General features: G+C 35.6%; 1 protein-coding gene across 2 annotated transcripts in view; it reads right to left on the reverse strand.

Moving 5' to 3' along the window:
• Positions 1-26,325, reverse strand: part of CNTNAP2 (contactin associated protein 2) — a 1,159,974-nt gene that overhangs the window by 628,823 nt on the left and 504,826 nt on the right. The window lies entirely within an intron of this gene.

Here is a 26,325-nt window from a genome sequence, read left to right on the forward strand (position 1 = left end):
CACCAGTACCTTAGCTACTATTTGTATGAGCATTTCATCCTTATTCTTCACTGGCATTTGAAATAGTCACTAAGCAAAATTCTTTAAAAGGAGTTAATACAAAAGTGTTCATTTTTCTAAAGAAAGAAGTGTTGCCCACCTGTATTCTTCAAAAGTACACTTCTTATTGGCATACCGTATTCATACCATTCATTTCATGCTTTGAATGAAAAACTGAATTTTATTGTATATTCTTCAACCACATCTGATTTTTACCTCCTTCTGTAGGCTGCTCTTCGGTGACTGCTTGCAACTTTTAAAAATTCCTAACTTGTTTTTGCTGTTACGTTGGGAAAGAATCTAACACTTTCAAAGCCCTTCAAAAACACAGAAACAAACATTCCTGTTGTGTAATTAAAACATCTAACTCCATTAAAACACTTTGTACACTATGCTTGAATAATAGCATATATTTCAATTTGAATTGATACAGCCTACATTAGATGATTATGCTAAAACATGTTCCCTTTGCTCTTACAACATATGCCAAACACATTTTAAAAATGCTTACTTTCGACTAATCTCTGCAATAATGTTTAACACCGTGATTCAGAGAAGAGCCTAAACAAACAGGTACGTACATCCCTGTCTTGAGAATTTAGGAAGCACCAAAATAGTCTGTGGAGTCAATTTTTACTACTGTTGTCTCCTCAACTGCTATCAAAGAACTGCTTATGTATACCATCTGTATAGGTTGCTTTTCACATTCAGTAATTTCCAGAAATACTTTTCACAGTGATATAAGAGCTGTCTGAGTGTCAAAGAAGAGCATTCAATCAAGCTTCATGATTTCTAGAGAAAAGTATGTAAAAAAACAACCAGTATTTCACAAATTATTTCTATTTCATTGTTCAGTCAAAAAAGCCACAACTCATCTTGTATTCATTAACTAAAAAACACCCAACTGAGACTGAGGCTTGCAGTCATGTTGATTAAGTGCCCATTCATACATCCTTACATCACTGAACATAGCAAGTTTTCAAATGTGAACACCAACATGTTATGCTTCCATCATTCAGGATTTTCTCCACAAATCACTAGTATAATAAACAGTTCTCTACCACTTCCAGGTCTTAATTTTTTTAATTTTTTTTTTTACCCACAGCCACCCCCCTGACACAACAATTCTCTGCATGCTGATAAAGTACGTGATATCTGTTTCCAGGTGATATAACCATTGTCCATCTTTATGAAAACTGTATGCATAACCACAATATGGTCATAGTCCTCAGCTGACACAAACTGTTGACTCTCTAGGGTTTATTACAAATTTTAGAAGTTAAGAACTTTTCTACCTTGCAGAAACTATGTTTACGGTTCCTAAGACTGATACAGGGGAAGGATGACAGTGGGCAGTTCTTGACCTGCAGATCCACCTAATTTATACTAAAGATAAAATTATGGATCTTGGCACGGCATGAATCATCAGAGCTTGGGATTTTACTTTCACAATGCTGCTGCTTTTTAAGATTGAGAGTTTTAAAGACAAGTAATGTTTTCTGCAAACCAGCATCAAGTGTATGCATTTCAGAGTCCACTTGAGATCAAAATGTAAGACAAGCTATCTCATACTCACTCATACTAAACACATTGGCTTAGATACAATGGCCGGTAGTATTAATGGAAGGAGCTTTAAGCATGTGGGAAAAAAAAAAGCTGTGGTAAACCTGGAAGTAAGTCTAATCACTCTGCTCAGTGTTCAAGTTAGACCATAAATAAGTAATAGCAAAAAACTTTATTTGATCACCACAGCCAGGCTCCACTTTTTTTTTTTTTTTTTTTTTTTTTTTTTTTTTTTTTTTGGTGGAAGTCAGACATCTAGAAGACTGAGGATGCAGATTCTGTAAAGCATGTTTCCTCAGGTCTCTATAAGATGTTGTCCCTCTCCTTTCTAGAAGTTTGATAGGCATACACAATGCATTTCTGTTTCACAGCAGTTTTTTAACCTATTTGAATTGGTAGCAGCTGACTGTCATCAAACAGATGGGTAATAGTCACTGAAGATTTGAAGGTTCTTTCCGGTGGCCAAGATTTATGTTGTTTGTAATGTACAGGCTTTTTCCTGGATCACATTAACCCATTATAATGTGTGTGGGAAGGAGGTCAAAGGGAAGAATCTTAAATTTCTAATTATTTAGTTCCAATCCAACCACTTCTTCAAATTATATAGAACCATCAGCTCACTTAGAACATTCTCTCATCCTTTATTACCAGGCTAGAAATAACCCATGTCGTGTATATCTTCCATTCCTGCCATTACTTGTATCACATAACTGGAAGCACCAGTTCCAGACTATTCTTGCCATTAGAAAGAAGACAGGCAGGCAGACAGACAGACGTGTTATTTGCACATAATCATGCAGTTTCTGTTCATCTCTGCTTCTGATTAGGCAACGAACTAAGACACACGGACCCAAAGGTGTCAGATTTGTTGCTAGCAGTTGAACTCTGCAACCCAAAGGATTAGTCATATAACATGAAACTACCCCAAAATCTTCCTAAACCTGCAAAGACTTTTGATGAAAGGATAAACTATGACCTCCTTATTGTTTAAGCCAAATAAATGGTAAAGAAATGTTATGAATTACATGAAACATAAGCATTACAAATTGACTGTAATATCCCATATGTATTAGTATATAATATATATATAATGTATATTAGAATGCAACAGTATGTATCAGAAATGCCACTTTCCTTTATCAAACACACTTTACAATACACATTCCAATAATAAATACTTATTAAGCTCTAAGTGCAGCTAAAAGTCTTAGCCTGATCTGGTTCTTCTGAATAACAAATTCCAAAAATGTGAACCACATCAATATTAAGTATCAGAAAGGCACGTTGTATTTGCAGTGCAAAAAAGCTGTTGAAAAGTTATCAGCATGCAAAAAGGACCCTTTTTCTCAGGCACAGATGCAGATATTGCTCTCAGTGGTGAGGCAACCCTGGTTCGTATGCTGAGTCTGGATTCAGAAGCAACAGTAAGTGATTTCAGAGGTGAGGTAATCTTGTATACTCTCCTGCCTCAAGTAAATACATTACTTTTGGAATTTGTTTTGAAGAAATGAAGGAAATGGTTAGAAAAATATTGCAGAAGAGGTTATACGAACGTGTTGGTTTTGCTTGCCTTACAAGCTATCAAGAGATACAAGAAATGCCTTCTTGATATTTCTGTATGTATTGTTAGAAAACAACTTGTATAAATGCATGAAATCTGTTTGTAGAAAAAATATCTAGATGAAAGTCACTCTGTGATCACAAAAATCAGACTTCTACATAAAGCAGATTTGCTATACAGATTATACTCATTTGAATCCACATAAAACTACCTTGAACATATGCTACAAATGAAAGAAAACCGACGGACATTACAACTTAAGCAGCCTTCATAAGAAATAGACATTGTAATAAATATGACTCCATATAAAATGTCAGAGATTCTCTTCCACTAAGATTTGTTAAATTTACTTTCTGATGGTTACAGGAATGCCTATATGGGGTATATCATCCTTCCCGTAAGGTCAGCTGGTACCCCTTTGTAACACCTGCAAAAGTTAGCTTAAGTCAGGCATCTGATCCAGAGATGACCAGGACAATGACTTCAGTTCTGTGGGTGTGTGGATTCACAACATTTTGCCTATGAAAAGGCAAGTATTCCTTTTGTACCTATGCTGTTGTTGCAGTTATACGTACATGCTCTTCACATCATTCATCGAAGAAAATTCATATCACACACTTTAACAAAGCTGAGTAAAAGTAGCACATTTTCCCCAAAGCTGGTCCTGAATTGCCATGTTTTTAAAATCATTCAATTAAAAAAAAAGAAACAGCGGTAATCTGTGATTAAGCAGCTTTTTTTATGCATAGCTGTGCTGTCAGCATGCACAAAGGTCTGCAGGATAATTCAATCACCTAAAGATTACATAGCAATTATGTTTAAGAGTTATCATATGTAGGCTGTGGTAATGACTTATGTTCCTTCTATGATGACACTCAGCTATTTAATATCATGATAATTACCATGATGTGGAATGGTACTTAGACAGTAAACCATATAATTCCTATAATTGCAGTGTAAATATACAATTTTTCTCAACCTTTGCCACCCAACTATGAGCATTAGTAGGAAGGAGACCTAAGTCATCACATACAGTATGTTCACCTGCATTCAGTGAAGTCTGTTCTACTGCTGCAATTAGAGCCTGCTGCTGCAATTAGAAGTTACTGCTGCAATGGAGGAAAACTTTTTAAAAAAGATCAAGTGCCAAAACAAGTGAGAAAGAGGGAAAGAGAGAGGAAGAGAACATGCAGAAAGATGAGGGGAAAGAAGACTGACAATGATTTTTTTAAAAAAATACATTTAAATAGGAAGAAATGACTACTTCCAATTTGATTTCTCCACTATAGGATTTCCTACAGTGTGGATAGGTTGGATAACACTGCTGGCATCTTCAAAATATAACACAACTTTCAGCTAGCTAGGAATATGTGTTAGGACTTACCCCGGTATACGTCTGAGATGCTGCATTTAAAGCATTTCATTAGTTAATGGCATCACCACATTCAGTTTTCCTCTAAAAAATAATTGTTAGAAAGCCTTAAAAATATTGACAGGAAGTTGGGTGACAAATGTGACCCCATTCCCAAATCTGAAATGAAAATAAATCGCCAGCCACAGGTCTTTCTACCTATGCTTTTGTCCTGTAATTTTGGCCACATGAAGGATTTAGTTAAATTTCTTCAGGGAATCAAATCTGTATAAAGATCTTCTATTTGGTGCTCCAATATAAATTATTAATTATAACGAAACAACTTCAAAACAGACTAAAGCTCCAAAACTTCTGTATTTCCTCCCTTTCTGGTAAGAGAAATATTACTGTCCTTGATGTCAGCATCTGAAGGATGGAGAAGTGCTCATTCACAAAGACTCAGTATCAAGACTTCTGGACAGCTACTTAGGTTCTTTGATCAAAGTATTGCCTGGAATTACTAAGAAATCCCCTGCTATGAGACACGGTAAAATAACACTGGTCAAAACACAGCAGAACAGCAAAGTACTTTCCATAAAAACCGCTTATCATACAGCAAACAAAATCAACATTATTAATTGCAAGTTTAACATGTACACATATTTTTAAATTGCTAATGATGTCTCAGTGATCGACCCTACAAAGCCTGTACAGAATATTTCACTGGGATTAAAAATACAAAAGTTCTGTACTACTGATCCACAGTGGCCTTAGGTTAAATTTTTTTCACTGCATTTCATCTGGTTAAAGCTTCTGTTTAGATTAAATGATTTTTAGGGAAAAGATCTTCACTTAGAGCATTCTTTTCTTACCCCATAATGTAAGCGTTATGTCTGATGAACTAATACTATAGTAGTAAACAGCATTAACCATGCACTGAGCATCTGTCCTCTGAAAACATCAGAGATGCAGCAAAGCATCTCTGGCTGGGCCAAAGTATTCCACGTGTATAGTTTAATTTGTTGTAGCTATTAGTCATGGCTACTAAAATATCATTATGACAAATATAAGCACATAACCAGGGTATTATTTACAAATTTTAACAGCAAAAATGACACTTTCTCCTAACAAAGCAAGGAATAAGGCTCAAAATCATACCAAACCCAAACTCTCATTTTGTTATTACTCGTGATAAATTACAAACATAGAAATTATTTCAGAAGACCCTAATCTAATTTTTCAGTAGTTCCAAATACTGTCAACAAGATAGCATGTTGAATTTGGCACTGGAGTCTTTACAGCCTGAATCTCAGTGGCACTAATTTAGCTGAGCTCATGTTAGAGACGCATTACTACATCCAGAAAAATGAGGAAGGCATGTTGCAGAACAGCAGTTAAAGATCGTCTCCTCTTTTTTCTTACAGTGAGGCAGAGAGCCAAAGGTACTGAGTTTGAACATGGTCTTCAGGCACTACAGTCCAGCCGTAAGGACATGGGCAACTCAGTGGCTTGCAATCTGCTGCAGCAAAACTGGCATTGCTTTTACTCTCTTTTTCAAAAGGCAATGCATCTGCTACAAATGTTAAAAAAAACCCAAACCACCAAAACTAAAAAATCTAATACAGATACAGATGTATATTGCATATACAATAATAGTATACTTCTTCATATCCTAGAAGCATAAGGTGAAGGAAAGTTAATTATAAGTTTCTGTTGCATGCTTATCTTCCACTGAACTGAATCTGAATCCTGTCATTCTCTGTCAACCCTAAGTGATGTCAAAGCTTGTAAAATCAAAGACAAATTTGCTATGAGGTTTTAATTTTTTTTCTTGCTTTTCTTTACATACAATAGATATAATGTATATATGGCAATGCAGTATCAAAGTAGCAAAGAATGTTTTGTCAAGGTGTATTTTTAACTCAATTGTTTGGTAAAAGGCCCAAACTTTATTCTTAGATTTTATATACTTGCCAGAAATTCTGAAAATAAATCTGTGCAGAAGTATCCCCTAAGGTGGTAAGAATGCTTTGTCAAGTTCTGAATGCTATATCCATTGAAGATACATCAACAGCACTCGGTACTTTTCAAGTTTTCTCTCTATCTCAAAGCACAGGCATTTTTTCCTATTATTAACACTACTGTTATTATAATGCCAGCATACTCAATTTGGTAGCTCTTGTGCAAATGTTTGTAAACTTATCAGGTTTTGACAGGGATAATTTAATGTATAATAAGGAAAAAATGCAACAAGTGTAATGAATAAGCAGTAGTATAAAAATAACAAGAAAGGGGGAAAAAAGGAAATGTAATTTAATGATCATAGCTAAATGTCATCCAACCCTCTTTTTTTTCTTCTTTTTTTTTCAGTACAATTGGATTCTTTCTCTAATTTTTACAGCTATTAAACTGCATTGCCACACAAAACTAATTGTTGCTTAAAGCAATCATTTTGTGACGAGTGTACATATCAGTGCAGTGCTCTGCAGAGTTACACCTAACTTCTGGTTTGTATCATGTAATATAAAAGCAGGTTCTAAGGGAAAATCTGGAGGTCTGCTAAGGCTTTAGTTACAGCACACACAGAAGAAAAAACTAAAACATTTGAAGGATAGTAAGACATATGAACTCATACTAAGCCTCTAATTATACTACAAAAGTATTGTCTTATGATTGTGTATAACTAGGATGACTTTTCAAGCACTTAACACTATGGTTGATGATATTTGTTCTACCACTTCTAATGTAACATGAGATTTTCAAGTAAATTTACTTTCATTAATTCTTCAGATTTCTAAAAGACAAGTAATTTAAAAACCAAATGGGAACATTTTAAATATGCTATGCTTATACTACAAATTGGAGAAATGAGGCAATGAACACGTTTATGTATACTTTGCAATTCAGCTTAAAGCTTACGCATCCTAACCACAGGTTTCAAATCAGACCATACTGAATTCTATGTTCCTAACAGTGGACTACTAACACCAGAGAGATGTGAAAGTAAAACTGCAAATCAAGATAAACTTTAGCTCAGATAAAAAGTATTCCTTCCATAATCTCCTCTGGTTTGTGACAACATATAGCATGTTACAATGCATGGTGTGAGATGCAGTCTATTCCAAGAATTCTATTCATAGAGGAGATAGGAGATTGAGCACCACGTAAAATACAACTTCCATGGCAATGCGTTTCTCTGCCAAATTACAATGATTTAATTGTTTAAACAATGAGGTTTTTTTATTTTACCCAATCAGAAAATCTTTGAGATTCTCTGTATTGATATTTTATAAACAAGATATTTTAGCATAAGTATTTTGTCCTGAGATTGTAATGGATCTTACTGTTGATGCACACTTTCTTCTCATTAAGACAATTTTATTCAAATAGTTAAAGTCCAAATTAAGGAGAAAAAGAAAAAAAAAAAAAAAGAAAAAAAAAAGGCTGTTCTGAAGACCTGCTGAATGCTGAGGTTAAAGACCTGGGTATTTTTAACTTTCTTTGGACTATAAGGTGCAAATTAAACTGTGTATTCTTAGCCACCCCAAAGTCATACTGACATGAACATCACCTGCATTCATCATTGATAACGTGAGAAGTGGAGGGTCATAAAATCATTCCCTCTTACCAAAACCTCCTCCAGCATTTCTGTCTGTAACAAACATGGTTTAGTTGGTAATTATCCAGGTCATAATACAGTAGTATTCACCAAATGGACAAAACAGAAAACATTTAATACATGAATTTTTATACCTTAAAAATTTTTCATCCTTTAAAAAGTTTGTATATGTATAGCATTGAAAGGGTCATTTATGATTGTAAAAGTTAAAACTCAGGCATCTTGCAACTATGCACTAGAAGCAAAAAAATATTCTTTATGATTTGCTGTTCTCTAGCTATGGTACTTCCAAAGTGATTTGGAAAAAAATATAGGTATGATTGAACTATTTTAAAGAAACTCAGCTTTTTGTATTTCATCATACTGATCTATAAGTCAGAAGTGTTCCTTACAACCATAAATACATTTAGTACTCTCCTTCATTGTGAAAGGTGCTATTTGATATTGGATCTCAATGGGAACATTAAAGCATATAATTAAACTCTGAAACCAGGTACAGTAAAGAACTTAATTTGCTTGAAAACAGCTAGATTCTACTAATGTTTTCACTGTTTATTAAAAAAGTAAATCACAAGAGCCCAAGGTCAATAAAAAAGGACAATTCTAACTCCTACATAGCAAATGGCCAAAACAGGTCTCAATCCTTATTAAACTTCCAGAGTCTGTCATTAATTAATGAAAAAAAAACCCTCCAGCAAAGAAAGAAGCTGGACCACGTTATACAACATTTGCACTCAATTACTTGGTGAATAAATGAGCTGCAAAAGGGACAAGACAATCTATTAAAACATTAAGGAAATGGATGACTAGCTGGAGACCCCCTTTTAATGTTTACAGCTGCATGAAAACAGGAAAACACACAGCTGACCTACAAAAGCCTGATTCAGAATTTCTCTTTCTAATTTCCTTTTGAGCTGATGCCACCCAATTCAATCATCTGATGGTATATAATCTTTCTACACATCCTTTAATGTCTGGATGCTCTATAGAATAGTAATTACTCAAGGCCAAATTCTTTCTCTCTCACATTCTATATCTTTTATTCATATGAATACTCTCAAATACCTACCTATTCTTTACTTCTTCTAAACATGGAGCTTAAATTTAAATTAAACTTTCAGAAAGAGCTGCTTACACACTGATTAAGAAATATGTAGCAGGGACAGTTTCAAGCTGCTGTACTCAATAAAATCTCATAGTGTAAAAATCTTGCTATCATCATTCAAACTTCTGCAGTTGACCCTAAAGAGCAAGGAGTGCAAGACTAAATCTCAGTTTTGGGCACGGGACACTAACATTTATTCTAGTGAGTAGCCTTGCTATTGTTTAAGGTACACAAATGTGTGCCATTAGAGGCCATTCCTAATGGATGTATAGTCTTCTTCCATCCATCAGTCTTCTGCAGCTATCAATTCCATCTTGCTACACCAATTTATTTTAGGAAAAGAGACACTAAGATGGAGCATATTGCTATTTTCAGCTACTCCATTTCAATTAAAAATGATGAGTTAATAGAGGTAAATCCCTCAGCACAAATGATAGTGGAACAACTTTGTGCATTTATAAGTGTTCAGTTTCATTGTCATATTTCCAAATTACTCAGAGACAAATACCTTGTGTTTAGCACAGCATGAGAAAAACAGACCACTAGAACTTGGTGTTGAGCAAACAAATCAAGATTAGTAATTCAGTCAATTATTTTTTCCTCTCCTTGCCTAACATCCAACATATCTTAGAACATGCCTGTCTCAAATGTATTTTGTACGCAGTGTCATCTTGCACATTCTCATGTAAGAAAAAGTATTTGTTCCAACCTGGCAAGCCATGAAATCGGAGCCCTAAACTCTACCATGCATGGATGAAGCGGTGAACTTAATGGTTGCTGATGCCAGTGTTTTTCTAGTCCATTGTATGTATTTCAGTGTGTATAATTAAAAAAAACACTTCTGCTGATATTCAAGGTCATGAGTCAGGGGTTTATTTTCAGATGATTGGAGTTGATTTAGCTCAATTTTGGTTCACTGAAAGTCTAATACTTCAACATGTGGATGGCCCCCCACGATTAAGGGGCCAACTTAATCATTAAGCTGCCAATTTTAAGTGAATGAGTGCTTTACTTGAATAACAATGAGTAAAAATTTAAGGATCTGGTACCGCATTGGCATCACCTGCAACTCTGTTTACACTCCACAGAAAGAAAGTCCCCATATGATGCAATATACAGCAATATGAAATGCTCAGCTTGCATTGTACCAGATATATAGAGGGAGATGTTTCCCTGTGAGGAAAAAAACCCACCCTTTTTGTTTCAGAAATGCTCTCCATGACAGGTAGTACAGCAGGTAGGAGCAGGTAATAGCATGCAATCACAAAATCATTATGGTTGGAAGGGATCTCTAAAAATCGTCTAGTCCAATCCATCTGCTCAGAGCCTATTTGCACATTTTATTCGCCAGAAGCACTGAGTTTCAGCTATGTGAGCTTTAAACTTTTTTCCTGACCTGAAAGAGGAAAAAGGATGGTTGCTTTTACCAGCAAGTAGGTTTCCTTCTTTGTGTTTGTCAGGCTGCAGTTCCCAAGGTCAGTGATGCATTGTGCCCCCACTACCTGCCACCAGACATGACTTATCTGTAACTTCTAGCAGGCTTTACACTTTTAAGATTTGCTGGTGTTGCAGGGTTTCAGACCTTCAGATTCCCCACTTGCCAGCACAGTTCTGAGGAGTCTTTCTTCAGCGTGAGTTTGCTTATGGTACCTCAGCCATGCGACTGGCAGTTCTTCCCCTATGAACTGTATCATGCACTTCAGGCTCCCCTGCACAGTCAGTGCCATCAATTCAGTCTCCTCAACTCTGGACTATTCTCCATCAGAAAAAGCTGAAAAAAGCCAGAAGGATGACAGTGGCTCCTCAGGAAGACTCTAAGGAACTCACTCACATTCAGGTAACATGGATTACCGTGCAGCAGGTACAGTGCTTACAATATGTTACTGTTGTGATTTCAGTTCTTTATCCACTACTACGGTTTTGCTTTTTCTTGCTTAACCAGTAATTTCATGGAACTTTTCAATCTCTAAAGTAAGTACAGACACTAGAATCTAAATTTCTTTGTTTTCTCAAACATTTTTGAAGTGACTGTCTCTAAAGTCACAGGCTCCTGACAGAGCCTGTAAGGTGCAAGAGACAGCCATATATGATCTTAAGACCAACCAGGCAGGCAGCTTCACTTACAGAGAGTTGTTTTAGAAGCCAGAAGCTTTACTTGCATTCCAAGATCTTTAAATTACATAGTGTCCTCGCAAGCCTCAGCCCTAAGGAGTTAAAAGAAAGCATGCCTTCTGTATCAAAGCAGCACATACACAGCTCTGAGCCCCCATGGCATCAACTCCTCCAGCTTGAAAACAAAATAAAAGGGAAAATATACCAGGGTCGGGTGCAGCAACCTTGGCCTGGAGAAGGAATCAGGGAGGCAGCCTGCGGGAGGAGGCAGGAGGGACAAAATGAGAGGCTGGAGCTGAACGTCCTTGCCGAGGCAATCGCCCAACCAGGGGAGGTGTCAGGGCCATCAGCATGGCAGGCACAGCCAAGAAAAGGCCTGGTGCTGCTGCAGCCGGCCCAGCTCCGTCACGGCTTGGGCCGGCACAGGGGCAGAGTCACCTCTCCCCCTCAGCAGGACCTGGCCCAGCTTCTGGTGAAGCCCAGCAGGCCCCCACCCCCACTGCTGCTGGCACCACCTCACCCACCAGCCCACCCATGCTCAGGGGAACAGTGTGCCTCGCCCAGGCAGGAGTCACTCAACAGGCATCTAAAAATCCTCAGTTATGGGTCCCTGGAGAAGGAAACTTGAGGAGAACACAGGGAGATGACATTCCCAAGCCCAGTAAGTACGTGCTCTGCCCTTTCCAGGTGAAGGCACTGCATGGTGAGCTGCGCAACACTGGCTTCAAGGCTCCATAACCCCGAATGTCACTGAGGGCGTACAGCAAAGCCCTGTGTTGCTGCTGAACGCTGTGGAAATAAACTTGATAAGATCCCGTCGTGTTCAGGACAGAAAATGTCTTGACTGACACATCAAACTCCTTGCTTAAAGGTTGGGGAAATACAGGTTAAACCTTTTGCTCAATAAAGGACTCACTAAGGGAAGAAAATGGCAGCTTTAGTTAATCAGTTTGAAATGTCTGGAAGGCTCAAAAGATACTAAGAGTATATCTTCAAGAAAAGAAAGGTCTCCAAAATCCATTAGAATTTTATTTTAAAAACAAAAATAATAAACGCATCGCAGCGTACACATAGCTTTCATTTTAGATGGCAGCTTTTTTCTTATTGGGAGCATTACTCTGTTATTAAAGGCAGTCAAACACTGCAAATGATTTGAAACAATAATTTCTTTCAATCTTCAAATAATGCAAGATCTTTTCAGATGATGGAAGTACTGAAATACATTTGCCACTAGTTATTTCCAAGAATCTGCTAATGAGGGTATTTTCTTCTAAAAAAACCAATTCAGCTGGCTCTGTATGTTAGTGACTCTCACAACAGCAAGTACTTGTGTTCACACAATGGATGAAATTTCATAGTCACTACTTACGTATAATCTATTATGTTTAATAGGCAGAGGGAGAATAACAGTCGAGATTGTTCCAGGTGGGTAAGAAACACATGTAAATGTGTATAGACCACTCACTCCAAGTTCATAAAATGTTGCTATTCAATCATGAAGTAATGAACGCTACACGTTAATTCTTAACATGAGGAAAAGGCACCTTTTTTTAAGTGCAGATGTGGAAAACTGAATTCTATTGCAAAGAATTGCCATGTTCCCTTCTTTAAAACTGCTCTTCCTTTGTGCTGGAATGGGCACTCAGAGCAATTTTTCTTAAAGAATTGGTTGTGATGGATCTGGTGTTTGAACATTTTTTTCACCCTTTATGCAGGCAACATTATTCAGAACAAATCGAAAAAAGCACATAGCAGACAAGTCTCTCGGTTTCCTACACTGGAATACCATTATCTATTATGCAATATGATAGCCACTTATAGCATACACATATATACTGGGTAGGGTTTGTAAAAGAAAATTACTTCCTTTTGGGCTTAACAAATTATTGTTACATGTGTATATAAAGTGTGGGAGAAAATACTTCCTCTAAATGGGAAGATTCTAACTGAGCTAACAGTAATGGATGTGAAAGTTTTTGTGAGCTCTTTCTGTCCATGTGGCAGCATCGTAAAACAAAGTATCAAAGCCAAATATAAATGCCATTCAGAGAGTATTGTCAGGATCTTTTAAATATGAGACTTCAGTAGTTGAAAACTATGTAGAGGTTACAAACCTGACAATTCAAGTTTTGTTTGTGCATGCAATAGATCTTTGTGTAGTCAGCACCATTGCTCCTCTCCTCCAGCAATTTTTCCCCATTGAAAGCATTGCTGAAGCAGCAGAAAAACATCTCAAGTTAGCTTCCAGACTCATGACTTAAAAAGTCTACCAGAAACTAGTTTTTCTAATCACTAGATTTTACCAGTGAAGGATTAGGCTTCCATCTATTTAATAAAGACAACAGACAAACTCCTACTCCATGCACTGATACTCTTATCAATAATAATAAAAAAAAAATATCTAAACATACATTTTACTTTTTTCCTCTGATGAGGCATAATAAATTCTGAAATAGTGGTTAAGGGGTCAATGTTTAGGTACTTACATAAATGTGTCTTTGATGTTCAAAAGCATTAAGCACAATCTACTGTCAGAAACCAATGGGAGACAAATAAGCCATTTTGTGTAAATATTTAAAATTACAATCAGATTCCTATGCATTTACATAAATTTTAAAACTGTTGACTAATTACTGCTATCCAAGCAGACATTTTCATAATGGATACATTACAATTCCTAACAAAGAGTCATCTTCTGAGTCAATGGAGGCCTCATGAATATTTCAGAATAAGAATACCCCTCCAAGATGATCTCCACTGCTTTCTTACGCTTATAAAATTCTAATCTTGAATAAACTCATTGAACACATTTGAAATGCAAGAATGTAATAAAAATTACAAATTATCTGTACAAGTCACTAAATACACAACTTTGCCAAAAAAAACTTTACTCTTAACTTTTACAAAAGCACTAAAATTATTCTTAATCTTTGATTTTTACTTATGTTTTATGATGCCTTAATTTCTGGGGATTTTCATCAAAACCTAATAATTGCTAACTGAAAATGTAAGACCAACAAGACAGTATTGCATGACAAGAAATGCAGAAAATATTGAATGTGTAGCAAGTGAAAATTATCTACCATTTGTATTTAATTACAAACAAGGTGAAAAAGCACCTTACTGAGTTAAAAAAACCCGCCACATTATTTGTCTTCACAAAAACAAAAGACTACTTTCTCTGATGAGTAACATTTAGAGATATTTTTAAATGATCTGCAACTTTAAATTAACTTCATTTTTATGTCAAACAAGGAAATGCACTTAAAACACCACCAACAAATGGTATACATTGTATTCATGAACAATGAAAAGTGTATGTTCAGTGTGGTCCTGTCATACCTCTGCATGTCTGTTTGCACATCTAGGTAAATTTGTCATAATTCTGCTCCATCATTATTGCATTAGGCAAATAGCTCAGTATTACTGGCATCTTGAAAATGAGCAGACTGCTGCATGTTACCAGACTGCAGCAGAATGAAATTTTGAGCATAAAAATAACATTTTATTATAAGTGCTAAATTTGAATGAAAAGTGCCAGTTCGGTGCCTTCTAGCACATATAGTACATATACCACTGTTCTAGATTTTTAGCCTATAGAGAACTTTGCCAGCCATGTTTCCTCCTCTGCTCTTCTGCTTGTTTGAGCCACTGCATTAAATATTAAGAAAGATTGCCCACATTACATTTGAGGGGATGGCTCTGGTTAGAAATCAAAGCCCAAGGAGAGAGGACTCCCAAACTACATCTCCCAAAACTGCTAAGAAAGCAGTTTTGAGGTTTTGGAGGGGAGGAAGAGAAGGAAATAATTATATTAAAAATGTTTTTATTGGTAGCTTTTATTTTGGAATGGATTATGGATCTTTTCATTTCTTTTTTAAATGAACTGCTTTAAACTCCCAGAGAAATCAGACACTACTCTTACCACTGCATCAAAACAATATTTTTCCCCCACAGAAAGAAACGTCAGTGTTCTATCAGGCTTATTTGCAAATAAGAATTGACAGAAGGAGAACACAAGATAAAATAAATGCATGTTTTTTTACAGGATGCTGTAAGAATTTTGTAAGATGTTTACGATGGTGAGAAGATAGAAGAATTTTTCACAGACAAAACCCCATGCTGTTCAAGTAACACTCATTAATAGTATTGGTTAATTAATGAGTCTACAAATTACTGCTGTTGCTGCTGAAGCTCTGCTCAGTCTGAGATATCACATCATGGGGAACTGAACCAATATTCCGTTCTCCTCAGTTTGCCAGATATCAAACTACTGTTGGGACAGTTTGCAGGAGTAAAGCTGTTTCAAAGAAGTATGCTCACAATATATAGTTATAAAGCAATCTTCTATTTACTGTAAAAAGTAGGAATAAGACACAATGTTGGAATATAAAGGTCTGTAAAACCTCTTCAGTAGTCTGTGTAATTTATATTACAACAGTAGAGCACTTCTCCATTAACTGAGCTGTAACCTTTGCAAAATCCCCCTTTTTAGGTATACTGAAAATTATAAGCATACATGGCCTTAGACTCCCAGTTCATATTAACTTTCATTTCTTAATGTTTTCTACCAGAAACTTTTTTTCTCACTGAATTTTCCCGTTATTTAATCAAATTTATTTTTAACATTTTTAAAGAAAAAGTCATAATGAAAAAAACCCAAAACCAACAATTAAAAAAAAAGAAAAAACCAAACCAAAACAAAAAACCCAAGCTCCCTTCCACTTATTTATTTTAATCAGTGAAGATCCTCCTGATAGTATTGTTTTAAGTCATTAGAACTATTTTCTTCCAAAGATATTTGATCCCTGCTGTGCAGGCAGAAGAGGAATTAAAGCCAAGAGGAGATCAAATGTACTGTACACTTTTCTCATTCAGAGGTGCTTAAACTGCTTCAGATGGCCTTGTCCACACTGAAGAATTATTACAGGCCAATCCTATCACTACCAAAGGTATTTCAGCTTCAGTAGTATCAGCATTGCTTTGAATTTTAGGGTAGACTGCTCTGTAATAAAAGTACTTTCAAGCATTTATGGTCATATCCTATGTTAGCATCTATGTCTGTTATGGTAGATTTTATTTGTTTATTGCAAAATATCCTTTAGCATGAACAACAATTCTTAGTCTCTCCAAATCGTATGGGCAACATTTAGTCACTCTCCTATGCTTTTACAGAATAGCTCTGCATTTTTTCTAAATAGATGAAATAAACTGTTTAAAATACTGATATTTAAATTGACCTTTACAGAGAGACAATAAATATACTGTCATATTGGCAAAGGTGAGTGTTGGCCAAATTATCTATCCTTTCTTTTACAGGCTCTGTATACAATGGACTCAGCAACACCTTTAGACTTGGTTCATACAGTATGAGCTGTAAGACAACTTTTATTTTAATTTAAAGTCAGGATTTTCCAGGTGCTTTTTAACTTCAGTGAGGGAAAACACATCTATTTTTGCTTCTTCTAGATGTCTCACACATCTTCAGAGTATGATATACAGGTCAGTTTTGTAGGTTTTTTTTGCTCCAGGGATGTGTGAAAGTGTGGTATCTAGTTTTTGGGTTAATATTTGCAATACTAAGTTTTCATTGTCCTTAGTACTAATGGCAAAAATCTCACTGAATTCAATGGGCATTTCTCAGCTAATGTATGTCTTCATGTACATAAGGCTTTCAGGCAGAAGCCTTTTTCATTTAACTTGAAGGAGTAAAACACAATAATTAAACAGTAAAGCACTATAAAATAAATAAACAACTTGAAAGAGAAACTGCTATGTACCCTGAAATTAAAAGAAACCTACTGGTCTACCAAGCTCAGCTCAGTTCCACAACGAGGATGGGAAGCAACATTTTGCCTATGCAAATGCAAAAAAAATTTACACTGGATGAGATGACATTAGAACTGGTCAAATATACGGAATATAAATCTAATATATCTTAGTGCGACTCATGGAGCAGTTATAGATCACTGAGTGTAAGTTGTCTTTCAGGTTTTCTTTTCTTCCCCCACTTCTCTTTTTCTATACATTTTACCAGCATAATGGGCCCTTTTTCCCTTGATGGTTTATTGTAGTGTCATTTGCATTTTCTACTTCACACAGAGAGCTGCCTAATTAGGAAGACCAGAGTGAGCTTCTAGAGTATTGCTGTTTAATACTGTTAGTTTATCTGTTAATTAATGTGCTGGTCTTTCCAATCTAATTAGATTTTTTTTTTTACTGAAAAGATAAGTCAGTGAAATCATTACAAAGAAATATGGGAGGAGGAGGTTGGTGGAAGACTCAGAAATATTTTTTGTTAGAATTTATTATGTGTGATGTACACAGACTTGTTACTGTCTCCTCTTTTTTCACCCATGCCCACAACCTTATGAGGCTTTTGTCAAGGAGGATGCAGATCATTTCCCATAAATCTTATTCCAGCCAGGGAGCTTCTTCTCTATCTCCATCTCTGCTGTACCCCACCTTTTTCTTTTACTGGTTCTTCCTCTACTTTGTTACCAAAGCTATCCCTTTTTAAGTGTTTGTACTTCACAATTAAGTGCCTTACAGTTAATTTACGACTTTTCTGAAGTCATACAAAGATGACGCTGCACCGATACACTTCAAAAATGCCAGAGTGCATGCACTCACAAGAACTGAAGATGAAGTCATAGGCTTGTATTTCATTTACAAAACTGTATAAACGTGGGAAAAAAAAAATCAAAGGTGCTGACCAAACCAACCTGCTCTTCTTCAGAATTTAGCATTCATGATGGTTACCCTTTTCCCAGTTGACTTCCAGTGGCCAGGCCAGCAGAGACACTGGATGTGGTTGGAAAAAAGTTAAGATCCCACCGATCAGTACTGGCAACACCTTTCAGGACTCATTTGGCAGGAAGTTTCTCTGGATTCAAATGACATTACCCTGGAAATTACTGAAAATTAAATACCTACTCAGAGATGCAAGACAGCAGAATTTGTGCTGTATTTATTAGAAGATTCAAAGACACATTTAATCAGATATTTTCCTTTTTTAAAAGATGTTAAAAAACAAATTCTTTAAAACTGAAATAAACCTATTGTGTTATTTTTCAATAGTGCAAACAACCACTTCATTAGCCTTTGGTTCTACTTGTAAGCTGTTGTATATATATTACAACTAGCAATCTTGGATCTTTGTTAATACTCCTATTAGGAAATAGAATAATATCTAAGAGTTCTTTCTGACATCAAAAGCTAGGAAATGTCTGAAACTAAGAGGTATCCTACTTTTGTCATTAAAATACATTAAAAATGTAAATACGATGAGCACAAAAAATAAAGGGGATCAACAAAATGCAGTACAGTTCCAAGAAGAGTTTATACATTTCAGAATAAGCTTTTGGCATCACTAAAGTATTTCATATGTCATGTTACACATTGCGTAGATCATGAAGAGATCAGAAATGGTGCATTAGTACATCTTACTGAAAACCGAATTAATTTACAGTGTTTAATGATGGCCCTTTATTGTTTGTCACTCAGAGGTGCCTTTTCTTATAACTTAGACAGATTTCATTTCATGCACAAAAGAGATTTTCCTCTCTCCACTGGCACCATGGATTTTTAGACCATAACAATAATGAAGAATCTAGAATATGGCCTAAAATATAATTCTGTGATTTTAATAAGTCTTTGTTACCAGTACTATGGAAAGTAAAAATTATTGTCAGGAGTGATTATCTATTATTTTAGTCATTTTTATAGAGTTGCCTAATGAATTAGATCAAATGTCTAATAGTTTTACAGAAAAAAATAAGACAGCATGCAATTGATATCACAGTCCTGTTGGTATTTTGGTAGGTTATGCTGATGAAATATTCTAAGAAATTTCACATTATTTTTTCTAAAAGTTGTTTTTCCTCATTCATGTCCACTAAGAGAGCTGTTATTTTATAAAGTGGTGTATTTTTTTAATGACAGGCTTAGTTTTACAGCATAATTTCTGATAAAAAACCTTAAAATGGTTTAGGTAAAATTTATATAAAACCAGAAATATTCTCCATTCCACTGTAAAATCTAAAATATTGCACCAAATACACTAGTTACTTGGTGCCATAAAAACAAAGAAAAAAGGTTATTGAAATACTTTATTTTGTAATTATATATGGCAGTCTTTATTTTGATTTTTACTCTGATAATATGTGGACTTGTAAAATCAGATCTAGCTCATCTTGTGCCTCATGTTCTCATTATAGAAAATGATTGCTTCTTGCATAACTGAAAATGATGTGCTTCACTGAACATTTTTTCTGCCTTCACAGGTGGCATGTAGCTTATTACAGAAAAATATTTAAAACTTAACACTAATACAAGAGATAAAAATTATTCTTCAAACTGTCTGAAATGTAATATTTCTAAACCCTGGAAGAAAATTTATTGTGATCTAGGTTGTTCTAACTATCAATGGTCTGCAGAGAGACATATCTTTTTATTTGTCATCTGCAGTCCAGATTCTTAATGGTACTGCAACTCCTGAGGATCCAGAACAACAGCTAGAAGGATTTTCAAAATTATTAAGACATACTCACATCTATAAGAGCTTGAGAAGACATGCATCTACAGACATCTATGTGCTTTGTAGATATAGATCTAAGTACTCTGATGTAAATAATTCCAAGAATTGTAATGAACAATTTATCTTAGTCTAAAATAAATATTGGTAGCAAAGTCAACAATCTCAACAACTCTTCCAATAAACAACACATCTACAACCCTCAGATCACCCTACCTCAAATTCCAGAGGAAAACCATGTACTTTGCGGTCTGATGTGGTCATTAACACAAATGGGTTCACCACAGATGTAGCATACTTAACAGAAAAATTACAGATATGATTCTGTACATCTCTCCCTTTCATTTTTTCCAAGCCAGTTAAAGATTTGCAGCTATCCTATAAATAAAAACTACTGGAGAGGGTTCAGCAGAGGCTACAAAGATGATGTGGGACTGGAGCACCCCTCTAATGAGGAAAGGCTGAGACAACCCATTTAGCAGGACTCTGGGGCATGTTTCTCCTTTCCCACTTATTCTCACACATACCTACCACCCCTTTTCTTGTTTCTCTTAGGCACATGGAGTTATGCAAATTAATTTTTGGAAGTTTGGTACGTACCTTAGGAACATAGCTTAGAGATGGAAATATGAGGCACTGAGTCACTCTACAATGCCCACTACCTCAGAGCCGAATTTGGCCATCTCAAATTGTTGAATATATCTTATTTGTTGCAAAACCCACTACATAATATACAGTGAGAGAATGATTTGAGTCCCTTTCTAACTCCTCCAACTCAGTAGAAATATGTTATATTCTTACAAAGGGAAACAAAGTGGATCCTTTATGCATTTAAACATTTCTTCACAGGAATAGTAATTATAATCTCTGAGTACTTTTCAGAAATGAATATACCAAGACTGGAAGCCCTGTAATAATTTTTCAGAACATCCGTAACATGCAATGGAAATGACATTTTGCTAAAACATTTTATTTTATAACATTATTGAACTATCTATCTCTATTAAATTTGATCATTCCTCCTTATAAAAAAAAAATAAAAAATCCATCTTAATGGAACACTTGCATTTGGTTCATAGAATATTCCACAGTGTTTATAAATGTACACTGACAACACTGTTTGAAAATAATTCTAATCCATAAGGCCACTGAAAATAGATGTCTGACAGACAAGACATTCATTATTAGAATAGGCTATGCTATTAGACTGGAAAGTAATAAATGCATAATAAATTCATCCTGACTTACATAGCTTACATTTACCCACCACAGTAGCATGAGCAGGCCCTTACTTTGATTATCAGAGTTCAGGTTTCATATTAGAAATGGACTTCCTAGAAAAATCAGACAAAAAGAAGCTCCTTCAGCTTTGAAATCTTCCTAAGCTATCACAACATATACAGCAGATTTCATGGTCCAGCTAGTAAATCTGAAGCTGGCCTCTTTCAGAAGCAGCTTCCACCTCCCTCTCCACTTCTGGAAAGACAGGTAGATGAGTTATAACCATGAGGAAGCTGAAATGAGTTTTCTTTTTTTTTTTTTCTCAGTACGGGGTCTGGCTGGGATGAAGTTACAAATTTCACCTTCTTCATATCAGCACATGTGGTGCTGTGCTTCACCACTGTGGTTAAACCAGTATTAACAGACCAGTATTTTGGCTGCTATTGAACAGTGTTTGCACAGCATCAAAGCTCTCTCCACATACCCTCCACCCCCCAGTGTTGGTGGGTGGACAAAAGGTTGGGAGGGGACATAACCGAGGCAGCTGACCCAAGCTGACCAAAGGGATAGTCCATATCAAATGATGTCATGCTCAGCAACGAAAGCTCAGGAAAGGGACGAGGAAGGGGGTGCATTTGTGGTTATAACATTTGTCTTCCCAAGTAATTAGGGATGCCAAGGCCACATTTCCCTGGAAGCAGCTGGATATCTGCCTGCTGATGGGAAGTAGCGCATGAATTCCTCTTTCTGTTTTGTTTGTGTGCACATCTTTTGCTTTTCTTATTAAACTGTCATGACCTAAGTCCACAAGGCTTTTCTCCATCCTTACATTTTTCTCCCCATCCCCCAGGAGAGGGAAGTCAGCAAAAGGCAGGGTTGGGTGTACCCATCATAGTCTCTAACCAAACTTCAGCTTTATACTGCACCTACTTCTGGGAAAACCGCCTAAACTCTTAGTTGTTAGCAACAGACAAAAATAGACAAAAAAATAGACAGAGGGAAGCAACCTCTCTTAGAATTAAACTTCATTAGAAACTAATTGCCACAGAAGTCAGAACAAGACACAAGAAAATGAATACCTGCTTTAAGGCTCATCTAAAAGTTTGGCCCTATGACAGAGCAGAACTCTTCCCAAGGAGCAAGCATGCCATCTTGTGAACAGCCTTCACCATTTCTAATACTATCAACTTTTCTTTGTTGATTTCTGGAGCTATTTCTGACAGTCTAAGGCTCTGACTTAAGGTGGGCTCATACTCTGTTATGATCTGCAGTGCAAATTTAAAGTGGTTCACACCAGATGATCTCAACTAGTGACTCCACATACTTACTTGTCTGTCAAAGTTACACCCTGTGGAGATCATTTGCAACTTTAACAAGATGAACTAGAAAAGAGGAATACCTAATATATGCTGGCAAAGATGCATGAACAGGGTAGTATCTGTCCTTGAAGGCCTCTGCAGAAAGATATTTTTTAAAAATGTATTTATTCACCTTGGAACAGTAGGAAACAGTATTTCTGATAACTATAAGGAATTGAAAAAATGTGCACGTGGTTCTACGGTCTGCATCTGGATCCAGGTTGATACTCAAGAAAGCAGGTGGAAGAGAAGAAAAGGTCTTAATCATGTCTTAAATGCCTTTTTTATCAGGCTGCAGTGAGAGTCTGTGTACTACAGGACTTGTCCCTGCTTTTGTAATGACCAACAGAGACTTCTTACTGCAAATAGATATCAAGTTTAGAATTTAAATTGGAAATGTATCCTGTGACATGCTGAAAAGAAAATCACCTGACATCATTACTTCGTCTGCTCTGTTTCTAATTTTAAGCTCCTCCTTTGTGTAGCTTAGGCCACATTCAAGCACAAACAAAATGCTTATGCCAAGAAAATAACTACCACCACCTCTAAGCTGTTAGACAAGATTAAATCGTATAATTTATATATCATTCTTTGAACATATTGATTCAAATAGAAGGCTTGCTGGCTAAATCTACAGTTCATAAATTATGTCTTTAGCCTTATTGTTCAAAATTGTATTATTTTCTTGCTCTTGAACCACTAGAGAACATGCTGATAGATGTTCAGACTCCAGTTGATAATACCTGGGACCCCTTTTTATAGCTTATTGATGTGTTTTATATATGAATTTCTGTGGCAAAGTCAGTATCTAACACTAATATTTTGTATCAGAAGCATTTGACTACATTCACAAATTGAACATTAGAATAGTTTTTCCTGCTTGTCTCATTCTCAAGCTTTTATGACTATACACTGTCTGACAGTCCACAGTGTAAATGTTTAGGAAAATAAAAATGAAAACAAAACACAGTACACTAAATATGTCAAACACTAGACTGCTGAAATGCAGGAGGCAGAATGAAATCCTTGCTACTGAGAGACTGCAGATGTACTGCACCTGACGGGTGGCATGCCTTCAGCACCAGGGAACACCCAGGTACCAGTGCTAGAGGGTTTGTCTGGCTGTGTTTGCTGTATAGATGTGAAGAGACACATGCATTCTGAAAAAATTCTGCTTTTTAAATGCACCTCTTGTGGCCTTTTTTCAGGAGATAGTTCCAGCATGTGCCCAAGTTCTTTTCCATTTTATCAGAGGGTTGAAGCCTGTCCTGTTCAGCTGTTCTCCCTCTGCCTGCTTCTCCATCACAGTTCTCCTTATATGCTTTCCTGCATTAGATGTATATTGTTTCATTTTTTTTGTAATAACCATATTAGTTTGGATAGCTTCCAAAAGACTACAATGGTGTTTTTGTAAGAAAATATCTTAAGAGTGTGGATATTGCTGTTACCACTGGACATAGAGTAATAAGTCTCAAATAAGAACCTGATATGACTGTCATTGAGCTGCTAGAAGAGAAGTAAGCCTTTGTACAAATAGGGTTTTTTGATTTCTGATTATATACTGCACACAGTTGAAGGATAATGTTATTCTTACCACAAAGCTAAACACTGAATATCTCATGCCTGTTGAACTGCAACTTGGTTATTTTTATTTATTTTTTTTTTTTTTAATATCCATCTGTTCTTTTGGCAAACCATAACAAATGGCAAGTCAGTGAGGTTTATTATGTAATGTAATAGAATTAAATTAGTACAGATTTCAAGAAAACAAACCTCTGGATATTGCCAGAACTTCTTCCTGCACTGTCATTTCCTTCATGGCAATGAAAAGGAATATTTTAAAATACTCCTTTTCAATATGCAATATATAAAAATAGAAGAAGATACTTGAATTTTAGTTTTTACTCTATGAAGAATTTCAAGGATTTAGAAATGTTTCATTCACTATTTTGTGTACATCTGGTGAACTTCACAGTATTTTGGAAACAGCTCTCACTTGCCCGGGTTCTGTAACAATAAGAAGAGCAGAAACTCAGCTGTCCTTCACTTTGCTCTTTAAAGTCCCCTTGCTAAAGACCACAAGCACATGGAACCTGTGAGCTCCAACTCTTCCAAGACACTTTGACTCTGCCAGAATTTCCTAGGTAGCAAACATGGGTGTGATACAAATCTAATGAAGGTACTTTAATGGAAGACCATTCTGTGAAAAATATTATTTCTGTATATAATATATATCCATGGGTAACTTTGTTCTTTTTACCAAACATTATCAAATATACTCTTGCATTTAAAATAATAATTTCAACATATATAGATAAATAAGTCATCAGAAACTTGTAAATCCTGCTAACCAAGCTCATGCATCTGTTCAGAGCAAAGGTATAGGATATGATCCTTAAATTATTATTTTTATAATTAATGATTTAGATTAATACTAATTAAAGACTATGTGGCTGATTTGTCTCTTTCAGGTGAGCGTATCACTGCATTTGAGTCTATTGGAATCTGCACCTTGCTGACTAAATAGAAAATTATTAATAGTTTTACGAAACTTGAGTATTTTGAAAAATCTGAAGGTGGAACATAAGTGTTCTAGGATAACTATGAAACAAAAAGGGTATTTCCTTAAAGGTATATTCAATAAAAAGAATATCTGAAGAACAGAATTATTTCTGTAAAATAAATACAATGTCTCAGAAAATTCCTCTAGAGGAATGAGAATGCTTTTGTGTGTAATTATTCTATGACAGATACAAATTGCTAACCTAGTACAGCTTGGGGACAATTAAAAAAGTACTAGATGGGAATTGTGGATCTGATTTAATAACATGTTTTGCTAGTAATGCCAGATACTACTTAGGATTTTTCAGAGAATCTAGTGGTTAAATTGCTGCTCTGAACATTCTTAGTCATTTTATGCTTCTTGTAGCTACCTAACTACATCACCAGTTATTTCAGTATATTTTTTAAAATCTGACTGCACTGAGAAATTGCACTAGAAAGATAAAAAGGGTACCAAGGAAGTGCAATAAACCACCTGGAACAGTTTTACTTCTGTGAAGTATTTATGTTATCCAGAGAAAGTACTGAAGGGTGTGGTCAGGCAGTAAATATTTAATTATGATTACAAGCAAGCTGCAGTGGATAGATGTAAAGGGACCAAAGACTCTTTTGCTTATCCAGTACACAACTGAATTTCTGCCAAGAATGCCTCCTGTGAAAGAAAATACTTAATTATGAATTCTAGTCTCAGTCTTTCTGTAAGGGAAATTAATGGGAATTTTGTCCTACTAAGAAATGCTGAACAAGTCTCTTCATTAACATCTAATTCATAGCTCCTGAATAAAATGTAAAAGAACATGACGAATATGATTAGATACACAGATGCAAGAAAACAGAGAATACAAGTTGCTCCATATTTAACCTACTTTGTCATGAAATGAAAACCAAACAATATAAGTACCTAACAAACTAATTAGACAGAAACAAAGAAACAGAACCTCAGAACTCTTAAAAAATAAATATTTAAATACTTCTTTTTAGAAGCACTGTTATGCTATTTTAACAGCAGATTCTTAATTGACACAGTACTTAAATCTGATTTGTTTCATGTTATTTGTGTTTTTGTAAATAAAATGTTTGGAAGCTTAAGGTTATATTTGATCCCTTAGTGGTATTCTGTATAAAGCCACCAGGATATTTTTTTTAATTGGTTTTGCCAATGGTTCCCATATTTAAGTTTTATTTACAACTATAAAGTATGAATATTATTTTGTGCTTTACTCATGTTGGAATGGTAACCTGCAGGAGTCAAGCCGGCCATTTGGGCCTCTTGAGAAAGCTGATCACTCTGAAAACAA

Source organism: Falco biarmicus, chromosome 4 (assembly GCF_023638135.1).
Source record: "Falco biarmicus isolate bFalBia1 chromosome 4, bFalBia1.pri, whole genome shotgun sequence".
Lineage (NCBI taxonomy): Eukaryota > Metazoa > Chordata > Aves > Falconiformes > Falconidae > Falco > Falco biarmicus.